At 41.7% G+C, this 13748-nt stretch overlaps 1 non-coding gene across 1 annotated transcript; it reads right to left on the reverse strand.

The window, feature by feature from the left end:
- Positions 1-1438: 1438 nt before the first annotated feature.
- TRNAK-UUU lies at positions 1439-1511 on the reverse strand. The gene has a single exon. It is a non-coding gene; the product is annotated as a tRNA-Lys (tRNA).
- Between the last annotated feature and the right edge of the window lie 12237 nt (positions 1512-13748).

The following is a 13748-nucleotide window of genomic DNA, read 5'->3' on the forward strand; positions in this document are numbered from 1 at the left end:
CTTTAGGATGGACTGGTTGGATCTCCTTGCATCCAAGGGACTCTCAAGAGTCTTCTCCAACACCACAGTTCAAAAGCATCAATTCTTAGGTGCTCAGCTTTCTTCACAGTCCAACTCTCACATCCATACATGAACACTGGAAAAACCATAGCCTTGACTAGATGGACCTTTGTTGGCAAAGTAATATCTCTGCTTTTGAATACGCTATCTAGGTTGGTCATAACTTTCCTTCCAAGGAGAAAGCATCTTAATTTCATGGCTGCAATTACCATCTGCAGTGATTTTGGAGCCCCCCAAAATAAAGTCTGACACTGTTTCCACTGTTTCCCTATCTATTTCCCATGAAGTGATGGGACCAGATGCCATGATCTTCGTTTTCTGAATGTTGAGTTTTAAGCCAACTTCCAGATCCATCTCCTCAACTCAGAGGACTCCAAGCGCCCTGTGCTGTGGCCTAGAAAGTAAGGCAGTAAACCAGGATGACTGCCGTGCTCACCTTGTTTGTTTCATATATTTTGTACCTTTTTATAAAGTTGTCTCAGCAGGGTGGGGAACTCTATCCTCTTTTACTCCACCTTGGTTGAAAGCTGAAGTCTTGGATTGTTTGTCATCTTATTGATTCTGAGGCACGTGTGCGCACTTAGCTGCGCAGTTGTGTCTGACTCCTTGCAATCCCCTGCACAGTATACCACCAGGCTCCTCTGTCCAAGGGATTCTCCAGACAAGAATACTGGACTGGGTTGCCATTTCCTCCTCCAGGGGATCTTCCCAACCCAGTAGTCCAACTCACATTTCCTGTGTCCCCTGCATTGCAAGCGGATTCTTTACCTGCTGTGCCATTGAGGAAACCCCTATTGATTCTAGGATTATTTATATATTCCAACTACAAGCCCTTCAAAGAATACAGGAATTAAAATATCTTCTTCCAGTCCATGACTTGTTTGATGAAGACATGTTGTCAATTTTAACACTGCCCGAGATATTGCTCTTTAAACTCTAAGGTTAGTGCTTTCTGTGTCTGTTTACTTTTCCCAAAGTTAAGAAGATAGTTCTCTGTGTTCTTGTTTTGAAATGTCCTAGTATTTTTTTTATTTCAATTTTAAAATCTATAATGCATTTGGCATTGATTTTTGCATATGTTGTGAGATAGGAAGCAAGACTCTTTTTTTTTTTTTTTTTTAAAGTGAGTATCCAATGTACCCAGAACCACTTACTGAAAAGTCCATCATTTCCTCACTGTAGTGCAGTGTCAATTCTGTCACGCATTTAATGACCACACACGCGCGGGTCTGTTTCTTGGTTCTCTGTACATACAGATTTAACCTTGGTCTGGTAAACAGCATTGAGATGAAGCAGTCATCTCATAATTTTCAGTTTAAAAGAAGACTGAGTTAGTTTTTCTCCTTTTTTAAAAGAAATTTTGTTTTGTTTTGTTTTATGCCTGGACAGGGACTTGAACCCTGGGCCCTCAGATTAAAAGTCTGATGCTCTACCAACTAAGCTATCCAGGCACTCTCTAGGTTTTCTTAATTTAAGTATACATAAGTTTTAACTTCGTAGATAATTGTTTTTCATCCAAAATAATTTGAATATAAGAACTGCATAAATGTAATTATATTAAGTAACTCTAATACTATTAAATATAATGTTTGTATGTCACAATTACCAAGGGATTTTGGTTTACTGCTGCTGCTGCTGCTAAGTCACTTCAGTCGTGTCCGACTCTGTACGACCCCAGAGACGACAGCCCACCAGCTCCCCCATCCCTGGGATTCTCCAGGCAAGAGCACTGGAGTGGGTTGCCATTTCCTTCTCCAAATTTATAAAATAAAATGTCTCTTTTACCCGATAAGTAATCTAAATATTGAAATATTAAGTCTGATACAAAATTATGCAATTCAGGCAGTGTTATCATAATATTTTAATTATCATAGCTCCTAATAAATTATAACTGAAATATCCTAAACAAACTATGTTATTCCTTTGTGAAAAGACCATTTTCTCACTGTATCTATATAAATCTTATTTCGAGGATATTTTCATTCCAAATTATTTAAATACAACTTCCTTAGAAATATATAGATGTTGTGAAAATTTCAATGCATAAAGTTATTTATTAATTTTAAAATACAGCCTCACTTTTTTGTTTTTTAAACTTAAAATGTCCTCTTACTAAAGGAATACATTTTTGTTGTAGAAAAATCATCAGATATACAACCCCACCTTTAGGTAATAATATAAAGTTTGGTTTATCACTTTTTGGAGTATGGTTATTGGGAGACAATTCCTATCTTTCTTAGCCCATTTGGGCTTCTATAACAATAAAACCATAAACTGGGTAGCTTATAAAAAATGGAAATTAATTTCTCTCAGTTCTGCAGTCTGGGAAGGTCAACATCAAAGGTGCCAGCAGGCTCCTTGTCTGGAAAGAGTTCAACGTCTGGTTCATGGTTGGCATCTTCTTGTTGCGCCCTCACATGGTGGAAGGGAGCAAGGGAACTTTCTTCCCCTCTTTTACAGAGTCAATAACTCCACTCATGAGGGCTCCATCCCTATCACTGAGATCACCTCTGCAAAGACCCACCTCCTAATATCTTCGCCTTGAGGGTTAGGATTTCAACATATGGACTGTGTTATTCAGTCGCTAAGTCGTGTGCAACTCTTTGCGACCCCATGGACTGCAGCATGCCAGGCTTCTTTGTCCTTCGCTATCTCCTGGAGTCTACTCAAATTCATGTCCATTGAGTCAGAGATGCTATTTAACCATCTCATTCTCTGCCACTCCCTTTTCCTTTTGCCTTCGATCTTTCCCAGCATCAGGGCCTTTTGCAATGAGTCGGCTTTTCACATCAGGTGGTCACAATATTGGAGCTTCAGCATCAGTCCTTCCAATGAATATTCAGGACTGATTTCCTTTAGGATTGACTGGTTTGATCTCCTTGCAGTCCAAGGGACTCTCAAGAGTTCTCCAGAAGCACAATTTGAAAGCGTCAATTCTTCGAGGCTCAGCCTTCTTAATGGTCTGACTCTCACATCTGTACATGACTACTGGAGAAACCACAGCTTTGACTTTTGTCAGCAAAGTGATGTCTCAGCTTTTTAATACACAGTCTGGATTTGTCATAGCTTTCCCTCCAAGGAGCAAGTATCTTTTAATTTCATGGCTGCAGTCACAATCCACGGTGATTTTGGAGCCCAAGAAAAGAAAATCTGTCACTTCTTCCACTTTTCCTCTTATATTTGCCATTAAGTGATGGGACTGGATGTCATGATCTTAGTTTTGTTAATATTGAATTTTAAGCCAGTTTTTTCACTTTCCTCTTTTCTGTTCATCATCTGCTTATCTGAGGTTGTTGATATTTCTCCCAGCAATCTTGATTCCAGCCTGTGATTCATCCAACCTAGTATTTCTCATGATGTAATCTGCATAGAAGTTAAATGAACAGGGTGACAATATTCAGCCTTGACGTACTCCTTTCCCAATTTGGAACCAGTACGTTGTTCCATGTCCAGTTCTAACTGTTGCTTCCTGATATGCATACAGGTTTCTCAGGAGAAACCTTACCTAGGTGGTCTGATATTTCTGTCTCTTTAAGAATTTTCCATAGTTTGTTGTGATCCACACAAAGGCTTTAGCATAGTCAATGAAGCAGAAGTAGATGTTTTTCTGGAATTCTTTTGCTTTCTCTATGATCCAATGGATGTTGGCAATTTGATCTCTGGTTCCTCTAGCTTTTCTAAACCCAGCTTGTACATCTGGATGCTCTTGGCTCATGTACTGCTGAAGCCTAGCTTGAAGGATTTTGAGCATAACCTTGCTAGCATGTGAAATCAGTGCAACTGTATGGTAATTTGAACATTCTTTGGCATTGCCATCTTTGGGATTAGAAAACTGACTTTTTCCAGTCCTGTGGGCACTGCTGAGTTTTCCAAATTTGCTGGCATATTTAGTGCAGCACTTTAACAGCATCATCTTTTAGGATTTTAAATAGCTCAGCTGGAATTCCTCTACTAGCTTTGTTCATGTAATGCATCCTAAGGCCCACTTGACTTTACACCCCAGGATGTCTGGCTGTAGGTGAGTGACCACACCATTATGGTTATATGGGTCATTAAGATGTGTTTTCAGAGAAGGCAATGGCCACCCACTCCAGTACTCTTGCCTGGAAAATCCCATGGATGGAGGAGCCTGGTGGGCTGCATTCCATGAGGTCGCGAAGAGTCGGACACGACTGAGCGACTTCACTTTCACTTTTCACTTTCATGCACTGGAGAAGGAAATGGCAACCCACTCCAGTGTTCTTGCCTGGAGAATCCCAGGGATGGCAGAGCCTGGTGGGCTGCCGTCTATGGGGTCGCACAGAGTCGGACACGACTGAAGTGATTTAGCAGCAGCAGCAAGATGTTTTTTGTATAGTTCTTCTGTGTATTCTTACCATCTCTCCTTAATCTCTTCTGTTTCTGTTAGCTTACCATTTCTGTCCTTTATAGTGCCCATCCTTGCATGAAATGTTCCCTAGATATCTCCAATTTTCTTGAAGAGATCTCTAGCCTGTCCAATTCTATTGTTTTCTTCTATTTCTTTGCATTATTCATCTAAGAAGGCCTTCTTATTGCTCCTTGCTATTCTCTGGAACTCCACATTCAGTTGGGTGTATCTGTCCCTTTCTCCTTTGCCTTTCACTTCTTTCCCCAGCTATTTGTAAAGCCTCCTCAAATAACCACTTTGCCTTCTTGCATTTCTTTTTCTTGGAGATGGTTTTGGTCACCACCTCCCGTAGAAAGTTATGAATCTCCTTCCATAGTTCTTCAGGCACTCTGTCTACCAGATCTAATCCCTTGAATCTATTTGTCACTTCCACTGTATAATCATAAGGGACCTGATTTAGGTCATACCTGAATGGCCTAGTTGTTTTCCCTACTTTTAAAAATTTAAGACTGAATTTTGCAATAAAGAGCTCATAATCTAAGCCACAGATAGCTCCACATCTTGTTTTTGCTGACTGTATAGAGTTTTTCCATCTTCAGCTGTAAAGAATAAAATCAACCTGATTTTGGTATTGACTATTTGGTGATTGATGTCCATGTGTAGACTCGTCTCTTGGGTTGTTGGAAAAGGGTGTTTGCTACAACCAGTGTGTTCTCTTGACAAAACCGTTAGCCTTTGCCCTTCTTCATTGTGTACTCCAAGGCCAAACTTGCCTGTTAATCCAGGTATCTCTTAATTTCTTACTTTTGCATTCCAACACCCTATGATGAAAATGACAGCTTTTTTGGTGTTAGTTCTAGAAGGTCTTGTAGGTCTTCATAGAGCCAGTCAACTTTAGCTTCTTCTCCATTAATGGCTGGAGAATAGAGTTGGATTACTGTGATGTTGAATGGTTTGCCTTGGAAATATACCGAGATAATTCTGTTGTTTTTGAGACTGTACCCAAGTACCACATTTCAGATTCCTTTGTTGACTATGATGACTACTCCATTTCTTCTAAGGGACTCTTGCCTACAGAATCCATTATAGTAAATATAATGTCATCTGAATTAAATTCATCTATTCTTGTCCCTTTTAATTTATTGATTCCTAAGATGTTGACATTCAGTCTTGCCATCTCCTGCTTCACCAAGCCCAGTGTACCGTGATTCATGGACCTAACATTCCAGATTCTTATGCAATATTGTTCTTTACAGCATCCAACTTTACTTTCTCTTTACTTTTACACCCACAATGAAGCGCCTCTCCACTTTGACCCAGCCACTTCATTCTTTCTGGAGCTACTAGTAACTGCCCTCTGTTCTTCCCCAATAGCATATTGGACACCTCCTGACCAGGAGGGTTCATTTTCTGGTGTCATATCTTTTCACCTTTTCATACTGTTCATGGGTTTCTCCAGGCAAGAATACTGGAGTGGGTTGCCATTTCCTTCTCCAGTGGACCGTGTTTTGTCAGAACTCTTCATTATGACCCGTCTGCCTTGGGGAGCCCTGCACAGCCCCTTCAGCATGACAAGGCTGTGATCCATGAAGGATTTTAAGGGACAGAAACATTCCAACTGTAGCAATACCCAAGCATCTTGACTAGAGCACTATCCCCTGTTACCATGTCAGCAGCAAGCAAACATCTAGGTCATCAGCCACCTGATCAAAGCCCTTCACATCCTTCACTCACTCACTCATTCCACAAATATGTATTAAGAATTGCTTACATGCCAGGTAGCCTGGTAGGTGTTAGGGGTAAAAATAAAGTGACCAAACAAAATAGACATAGTCCTTTTGACTAAACAAAATAGTCCTTTTCCTTAACAGCATCCATTATCTAGTGAGAGGAGTCAATATCAATAAAATAATCTCACAAAATGATGTGAGACAACAGCTATGATATCAATTTCTTATAACAGGACTGTAAGACAGTAAAGTAGGGAATATGATGCAACCTGAGCCTGAGAAAAGTCTTCCTGTGGAAGAGATGGGTGACCTAAGATCTGAAGAGTGGGCAGGAATGAACCAGTTCCAGTAAAATGAAACGAAAGGCACACAAAGGTGATGGCAGCATGCCAGGTACAGGAGAGTGAGAACACAGGCTTCGGAGAGGGAAAGAAGATGAGTGTGTTTGAGGAAACAGAAGTGGAAGAATGCCTGAGTGACTAAGCACAGGAAGAGACAAGAAAGTGGTCCAGGTGACGCAGGATAGATACCTGCAGACGGCAGAGGCCAGGCACATCATGTTGGCCATGTTAAGGATTCAAAAAAAAAAAAAAATTGATTCTTCCTTTATTTCTTTTCTTGGCTACACCAGGTCTTAGCTGCGGCATGCTGGATCTTTGATCTTCATTTGTGGCATGCAGGATCTTTAGCTATGGCGTGTGAACTCTCAGTTGCAGCATGTGAGATCCAGTTGTCTGACCAGGGGTCAAATCCAGGCCCCCTGAATTGGGAACACAGAGTCTTAGCCACTGGACCACCAGGGAAGTCCCCAGGATGTTGGTTTTTATCCTATGCTCAGTTGATAGCCATTGACATGATTTTATTTGTGCTTTTTTGAAGATGTCTTTGGCTGAAAAGTGGAGAATCTGTGGAGCAGGGGTAAAGAAGATACATTAAGCATATGCCCCAAAATCCAAGAGAGAAATGAAGTAGCTTGGGAAGGAGTGGTAGTACAGAAATGGATGAAATGGAAAAATAATCCACAGGCAGGCTTATCTACCTTTGGTAGTGGGTTGGTGATAGAAGATGAGCAAAAAAAGTACAGAGAATGACTCCCAGAGAAATAAAAAGACACTGGAGTTGATCTGGTGAGAGCTGAGGAGGAGCTCATGACTTGATTTGCTTGACAGAGTGGAGCTGAGTGGTATGTAAAGAAGGCAGTCGTATTTACAGATTGATGATCCAGAAGAGAGAACCCAGCTGGGGATGGAACTGTCAAATACCACCCAGCTGGGGAAGTAGTGGATGAGAAGAGCGGTGGGCTAGACCTCAAAAATGCCACGGGCCAGTAGAAGAGCCTTCAAAGAAATCAGAGTGGAACAAGGGGACAGGAAGATCCAAAACCATGATGTCTCAAGGGTCAAGGTACTGAGAGTTTTAGGAAGGTGTGACTGAAAAATATGAAGTCTGAAAATTCTCATCTGATTTAGCGATGTGGGGTCATGAGTGACCTTGGCAAATATAAGAGTAAAACTGGAATGGTAGCCAAAGAGAAACAGATTGAGGAGGAATGGAGGATGAGCTAGAGAGAAACTATAGCAACACTCAATAGAAGTCTGGCTGTGAAAGAGCGAGAAAGGCTCTTAGGAAAAAAATGTAGCTAAAAAGCAATATATGATGTAGAGGATTTTTTACATTGTCTTAACAGAAGACATGTGAGGATATTTTAAATGGGATGGATAATTTAACTTGGTTTCCAATAAAAACTAAAGAGAACTGTAATCTGTTATCTACAATCCTTTTGTCAAATGCAGTGCAGCCAACTTTCATTTTAATGATATGGTAGTTTATTCAGAGGAATAGTGCCAACATTAAGGAAGAATTAAATAATCTGCAACTGCATGTTATTGGCAATTTCATGTAAGAATCCTTTCACAACAACTATTTTAAAAGGCTTCATACTAATGGCTCCCTTTCATTTAAAAAAAAAGAACTGTGTGTGTGTGTGTGTGTGTGTGAATGTACATCCAATCAAATCATGGTATAAAGCTAAGGTTGGTAAATTATGGCCCTTTGGCTAAATCTGGCCTGCTACTTGTTTCTAAGTTGTATTGCAACATACACAATGACAGAAAAAATTACATGGAGAGTACAGTATTTAGATATAGAGAGAAGAGATTATTGATAGGGTTATGTTCTTGAAAAGATGCAATGGGATGAAATTCAAAGCATAAGTGGAGGGACTGACCTTTCAGAAGCGGAAAGCAACGCCTTTGATATGACATGGGAAGGAGGGGGTGGAGGAGTGAAGCTGGCATGTGGGTTTGCATGTCTGATGGCTAGTGGTTGAAGAAGTTTCTGTCTGAGCACTTTGCTTTCCTGATGAAACTATAAGATCTTTGTTTGATGGGGAAAGTGGAAGATTTGGACACTTGAGATGTCTGAAAATGGTTTAAGCACTAATGCAAGCATCATTCCTAACAAGCAAAAAGTAAAAACAATCCACATGTCCATTATCTGATAAATGGATAAACAAAATGTGATATATCCACATAATGGAATATTATTTAACATTATAAAGCAATGAAGTACTTGACGCATATTGCAACGTGGATAAGCCTTGACATTATGCAGACTGAAAGAAACCAGTTACAAAAGGTCACCTCCTGTATGATTCCATTTATATGAAATGTCCAAAAGAGGCAAATCCATAGAAACAGAAAGATTAGTGGTTGTCAGGGATGCAGGGGGAGGGGGAATACGGTTTCTTTTAGGGGTGAGGAAATATTCTGAAAGTATATAGTGAGGCTGAAGAATTTTGTGAATATACTAAAAACCACTGAATTCTACACTTTAAAAATGTGAATTTTATGGTAGGTGAATTATTATCTTGATAAAGCTGTTATTTAAAAAGAAAGAAAGAAAGAAAATTTTGCAGAGTTGAGTGCACTGTCCTGATAAAGGAGTGGGATTGTCAGTAGCAGAGATGTCCATGAAGATAAAGAAGCTTGCTGCACAGGCCCCCATGCGAGGAGGGAGCTGCTGGAAGAGAGTGATTCAGGGTGCACTCAGGAGGCATATCTATGTAAGTGAAACCGAAAGTCGCTCAGTTGTGTCCGACTCTTTGCCATCCCATGGATGGAGGGGTAGCCATTCCCTTCTCCAGGGCATCTTCCCAACCCAGGGATTGAACCCAGGTCTTCCACATTGCAGGCAGATTCTTTACCAGCTGAGCCACAAGGGAAGCCCCCATGAACTATACAGACCATGAAACTCTCCAGGCCAGTATACTGAAATGGGTAGCCTTTCCCTTCCCCAGGGAATCTTCCCAACCCAGGAATTGCACTAGGGTCTCCTGCATTGCACGAAGATTCTTTACCAGCTGAGCCACTAGGGAAGCCCAAGAATACTGGAGTGAGCTATCACGGACGGGTAAATCCCCATGTGTGTGCGCGCATGCTAAGTCGCTTCAGTCGTATCTGATTCTTTGCAGCCCTAGGGACTGTAGCCCACCAGGTTCCCCTGCCCATGGGGTTTTCCAGGCAATACTGGAGTGGCTTGCCATTTCCTCCTCCAGAGGATCTTCCCAAACCCTGGATCTGGGAGATCCTCATAAGAGACATATTTTCATGTCTCCTGCCTTGGCAGGAGGGTTCTTTACCACTAGCGCCACCTGGGAAGCCCAAATCACCGCAGAGATCTCAAAGGAAAGGCAGCTGTATCTCCAAGGCTCCAGTGATCTGTTCCTCATTCATTTCCGCATTCTAGATTCATATTCACATTTTTATTTGTAATTGTATATTCTTTTCCTTTAAAATGAATCCTCAAACTGTATATAGACCTCCCTGGCGTCTCAACAATAAAGAATCCACCTGCCAATGCTGGAGAAGCAGGTACAATCAGGAAGATCCTCTGGAGAAGGAAATGGCAACCCACTCCAGTCTTCTGGTGGGCTACAGCCTGTAGAGTCACAAAGAGTTGGACACAACTTAGCGACTAAACAACAACAACAAAACTGTATATGCTTCAGGTTCCAGAAAACAAAGATCTGCCCCTGCAGATAGATGAGGATCTATTTGAAGTCACTGAATCTGAATTTATGGTGACATTGCTCATTCTGTTGCTTAACTTGCTCTAACCGCACTCGGCTGTTTTAGTGTCAGAGGAAGTACAGTCGGGTTCACCCAGGGTTGGGGCTTTGTGGGTTGGAAGCACGATATTTGGATGACATATTTTGTGGACGACAAAATTCAACCTGGCAAAAGGGGTGAGTGTAAGACGGAGGGGTCTGGTGGGTCACGGAAAAGCAGAGGTATCAGCAAGGAAGAACTTGAAAGATCAAGTTGGAAAATGGTGCGATTGGCAAGTCTGCTGCTGAAGGTGAGACAGAGTCCATGAAGGGGTGATGGTCTAAGGTGATTTGAAGATCACGGAAGGTGACAACTGTCATTTGCTCCGAGGAAAAAATCTAAACCCTAAGACCACCTCCAAGCATCTGCACACTCTGTCTCCTGCCCGCGTCTGTCCCCTCACCCAGTCCAATGTCCCTCTCACTTGCCTACCCGCTGCCTTCCTTCGGGTTCTCAGGCGTTTCTTCCAGCCTGAGGAACTGGGCATCTGACAGCTTCTCTGTTGTCTGGAATAGTCTTCTCTGCTGCTTGGCTAGGCCACTTCTACTCATCTTGAAGATCAGAGTTAAGTCCATTCCTCAGGGAAGTCTTTCCCCACCTACTCACACTTCTCCCAGAGGGTAGAGCCCTGCTGAGACTCTTTGCTTTTCATTCACAGCATTTATCAACTGTATTATAGAAGTTAAGGGGCTGGTTACTAGCAAAATGCTCTTCTCTAGGACAAAGGGGTGAAGTAATAGGTTTGGTAACCTCTCTTTATATCCTGGGTCCTCAAGAACTTGTACATACAAAGACATTCCATGAGTCTGTGTTGTATGCATGAAATTTAAGATACTGATGTGTAATAGTGTTTTCCAGCATACTTTTTAACATATAAAGATGTAAATTTAATCATTTAAAATTTAATAATCTAAAAATGGCATATCATGTAAACATAAAGCCAATTTCCTTTTTAACACACATACATGAAGATGTATTTATCTCCAACTTCTCCTCATTTATTTTTTATCTAGAAATAACATAAATGAACATAGGGGAAAATACTTAATGATTATTTTTCTTAACTATATATATTTGCCTCTGCTGGGTCTTAGCTGCAGCATGCGGGCTCTTGTCAGTTGTAGCTCTTAGTTGGATCTAGTTCTCTGCCCAGGGATTGAGCCCGGGGGGCCCCCTGCATTGGGAATGAGGAGTCTTAGCCACTGGACCACCAGGGAAGTCCCTGGTTTCTTACACGGAAATGAGTTATTTCAATCCCTTATTTGAAATAATGGAAAAAATTATTGGAACATTCCAAAGTAGTACATGATATACATACAGTTGACCCTCTAGATCTTTGGATTCCTCCACCAACATTGGGTAGGAAATATTCAGGAAAAAAATCTAGAAAGTTTCAAAAAGCAGCACTTGAATTTGCTGTATGATGGCAATGGCACCCCACTCCAGTACTCTTGCCTGGAAAATCCCATGGACGGAGGAGCCTGGTAGGCTGCAGTCAGTGGGGTCGCTAAGAGTTGGACACGACTCAGCCACTTCACTTTCACTTTTCACTTTCATGCATTGGAGAAGGGAATGGCAACCCACTCCAGTGTTCTTGCCTGGAGAATCCCAGGGATGGTGGAACCTGGTGGGCTGCGGTCTATGGGGTCGCACAGAGTCGGACACCACTGAAGTGATTAGCAGCAGCAGCAGCATCAACTATTTACATAGCATGTACATTGTATTAGGTCTTATAAGTAATCTAGAAATGATTTAAAGTATACAGAAAGATATGTCTAGGTTACATGCAAATACTATACCATTTTATACAAGGGACTTGAGCATCAGAAAATTTTGGTATGGGAGGGGTCCTGGAACCAATTCCCCAAGGATACGGAGGGATGACTGTATTACAATTTTACATTAAAAAGAATATGAATACACACACACACATATACATACATACACACACATACATATGTTTAACTGAATCACTGTGCTATACACCTGAAACTAACACAACATTGTAAATAAATTGTTTTGTTGTTGTTTAGTGGCTAAGTTGTATCCCACTCTTTGCAACCCTGTGGACTGTAGCCTGCCAGGCTCCTCTGTCCATGGGATTTTCCAGGCAAGAATACTGGAGTGGGTTGCCATTTCCTTCTCTATACTTCAACTTTTAAAAAATAACTTTAACAGGAGTGGAGGAAGTGGTAAATTATCTAGCAGTTAACTATGAAAGAGTGAACCAGTCTCTGCCATGCTAATTTGAAATACTTTGACTCAGTATACAGACACACTGCTTGTGGTAAAAGTGGAAAACAAATTTAGTGATTTATTTTCATATGGATGGCTTGTGGTAAAACCCGAGTTCACATAAAAATTGCTTTGCTTTATTAGCTGCCATAAAAATTACACTCACTTGTATTCTAACATTTAAGAAAACAATGAGCCTCCTGGGTTGTTCTTTCTCTCTCAGTCCTCCTTATGGTTATCCCTTTGATCGTTTCACAAGACAACATCTTTACAATATCTTTCACATCTCTGGCTAGCTGCCTCTTTAAGGAAGACTTCTCCCCTAGTATCTGACCTAGTTCCACCCTTATTATTCTTCCAATTTCTCCCAGGGCACATTTATCACAATCTGTACTTGGGTTGACCCCTGTTAACTATCTTATGCCACCACAGAAATGTCACCGCTCTGAGTGCAGGGACCTTTATTTGTCACCACCCCAGCACCTAATTTCCTACTACAACTGTATAACATTTTCAAACTCAAGAGGAACTCCTGATTATGAATGTTGTATTAACAAGGACACGCCTGAGGTTATTTTTTCCAGAAAAGTTTGGCCCTTTTATCTGATTATTTACAGTACTTTCCAAAATCTGTCTGGGGGCTTTGTTTCTCATAAATACATTGGAAAAGATATTTCTCTTATAGGATCGTGTTAATCTCAGGACCAGGTATCACAGTCATTGTAAAACACACACAAGAAAACAAATAGAATTAGGACATGGTTTCCCTATTCTGGTCCAACACCCCAAGGGTTGATTTTAAATAAAAGCCAAGGCAAGTGGAAGAAACTGGCAACAAATGGAGGGAGTGTAAGGCTTCAAAATGCCCCAGAGATAGATTCAACTGAATCCTTTGGGTCCACTAAGCGCTCCCACCACTCAGGCAAGGCTGCTCCGGGGACCAGCACACACCAGTCCGGGAGGGTCTCCTTCTGACCTCCCCTGCAGGCTGGTCGCCTTGGCGCGCTTCCAGCGACCTCGCCCTCCTGGTCTCTGCCCTTCAGTCTTGCGGGCAGAAACCCCGGGATCGCAGACTCTCCAGGTCGCGCGGTCTTCCTCCAGGCTGTTTCGCTTTCCACGCTGTCAAGTACCCGCCCCCCCTCTTCCCCGCCCCCAACTCCCGATCTCCTGCACAGTACAAACTCCGAACTGACAGTCGGCTGAGCCAAGATGGCAATCCACAGACTTGAACCTTCGAATGTTCCT

Source organism: Bison bison, unplaced genomic scaffold (assembly GCF_000754665.1).
Source record: "Bison bison bison isolate TAMUID 2011002044 unplaced genomic scaffold, Bison_UMD1.0 scf7180017864348, whole genome shotgun sequence".
Classification (NCBI taxonomy): Eukaryota; Metazoa; Chordata; class Mammalia; order Artiodactyla; family Bovidae; genus Bison; species Bison bison.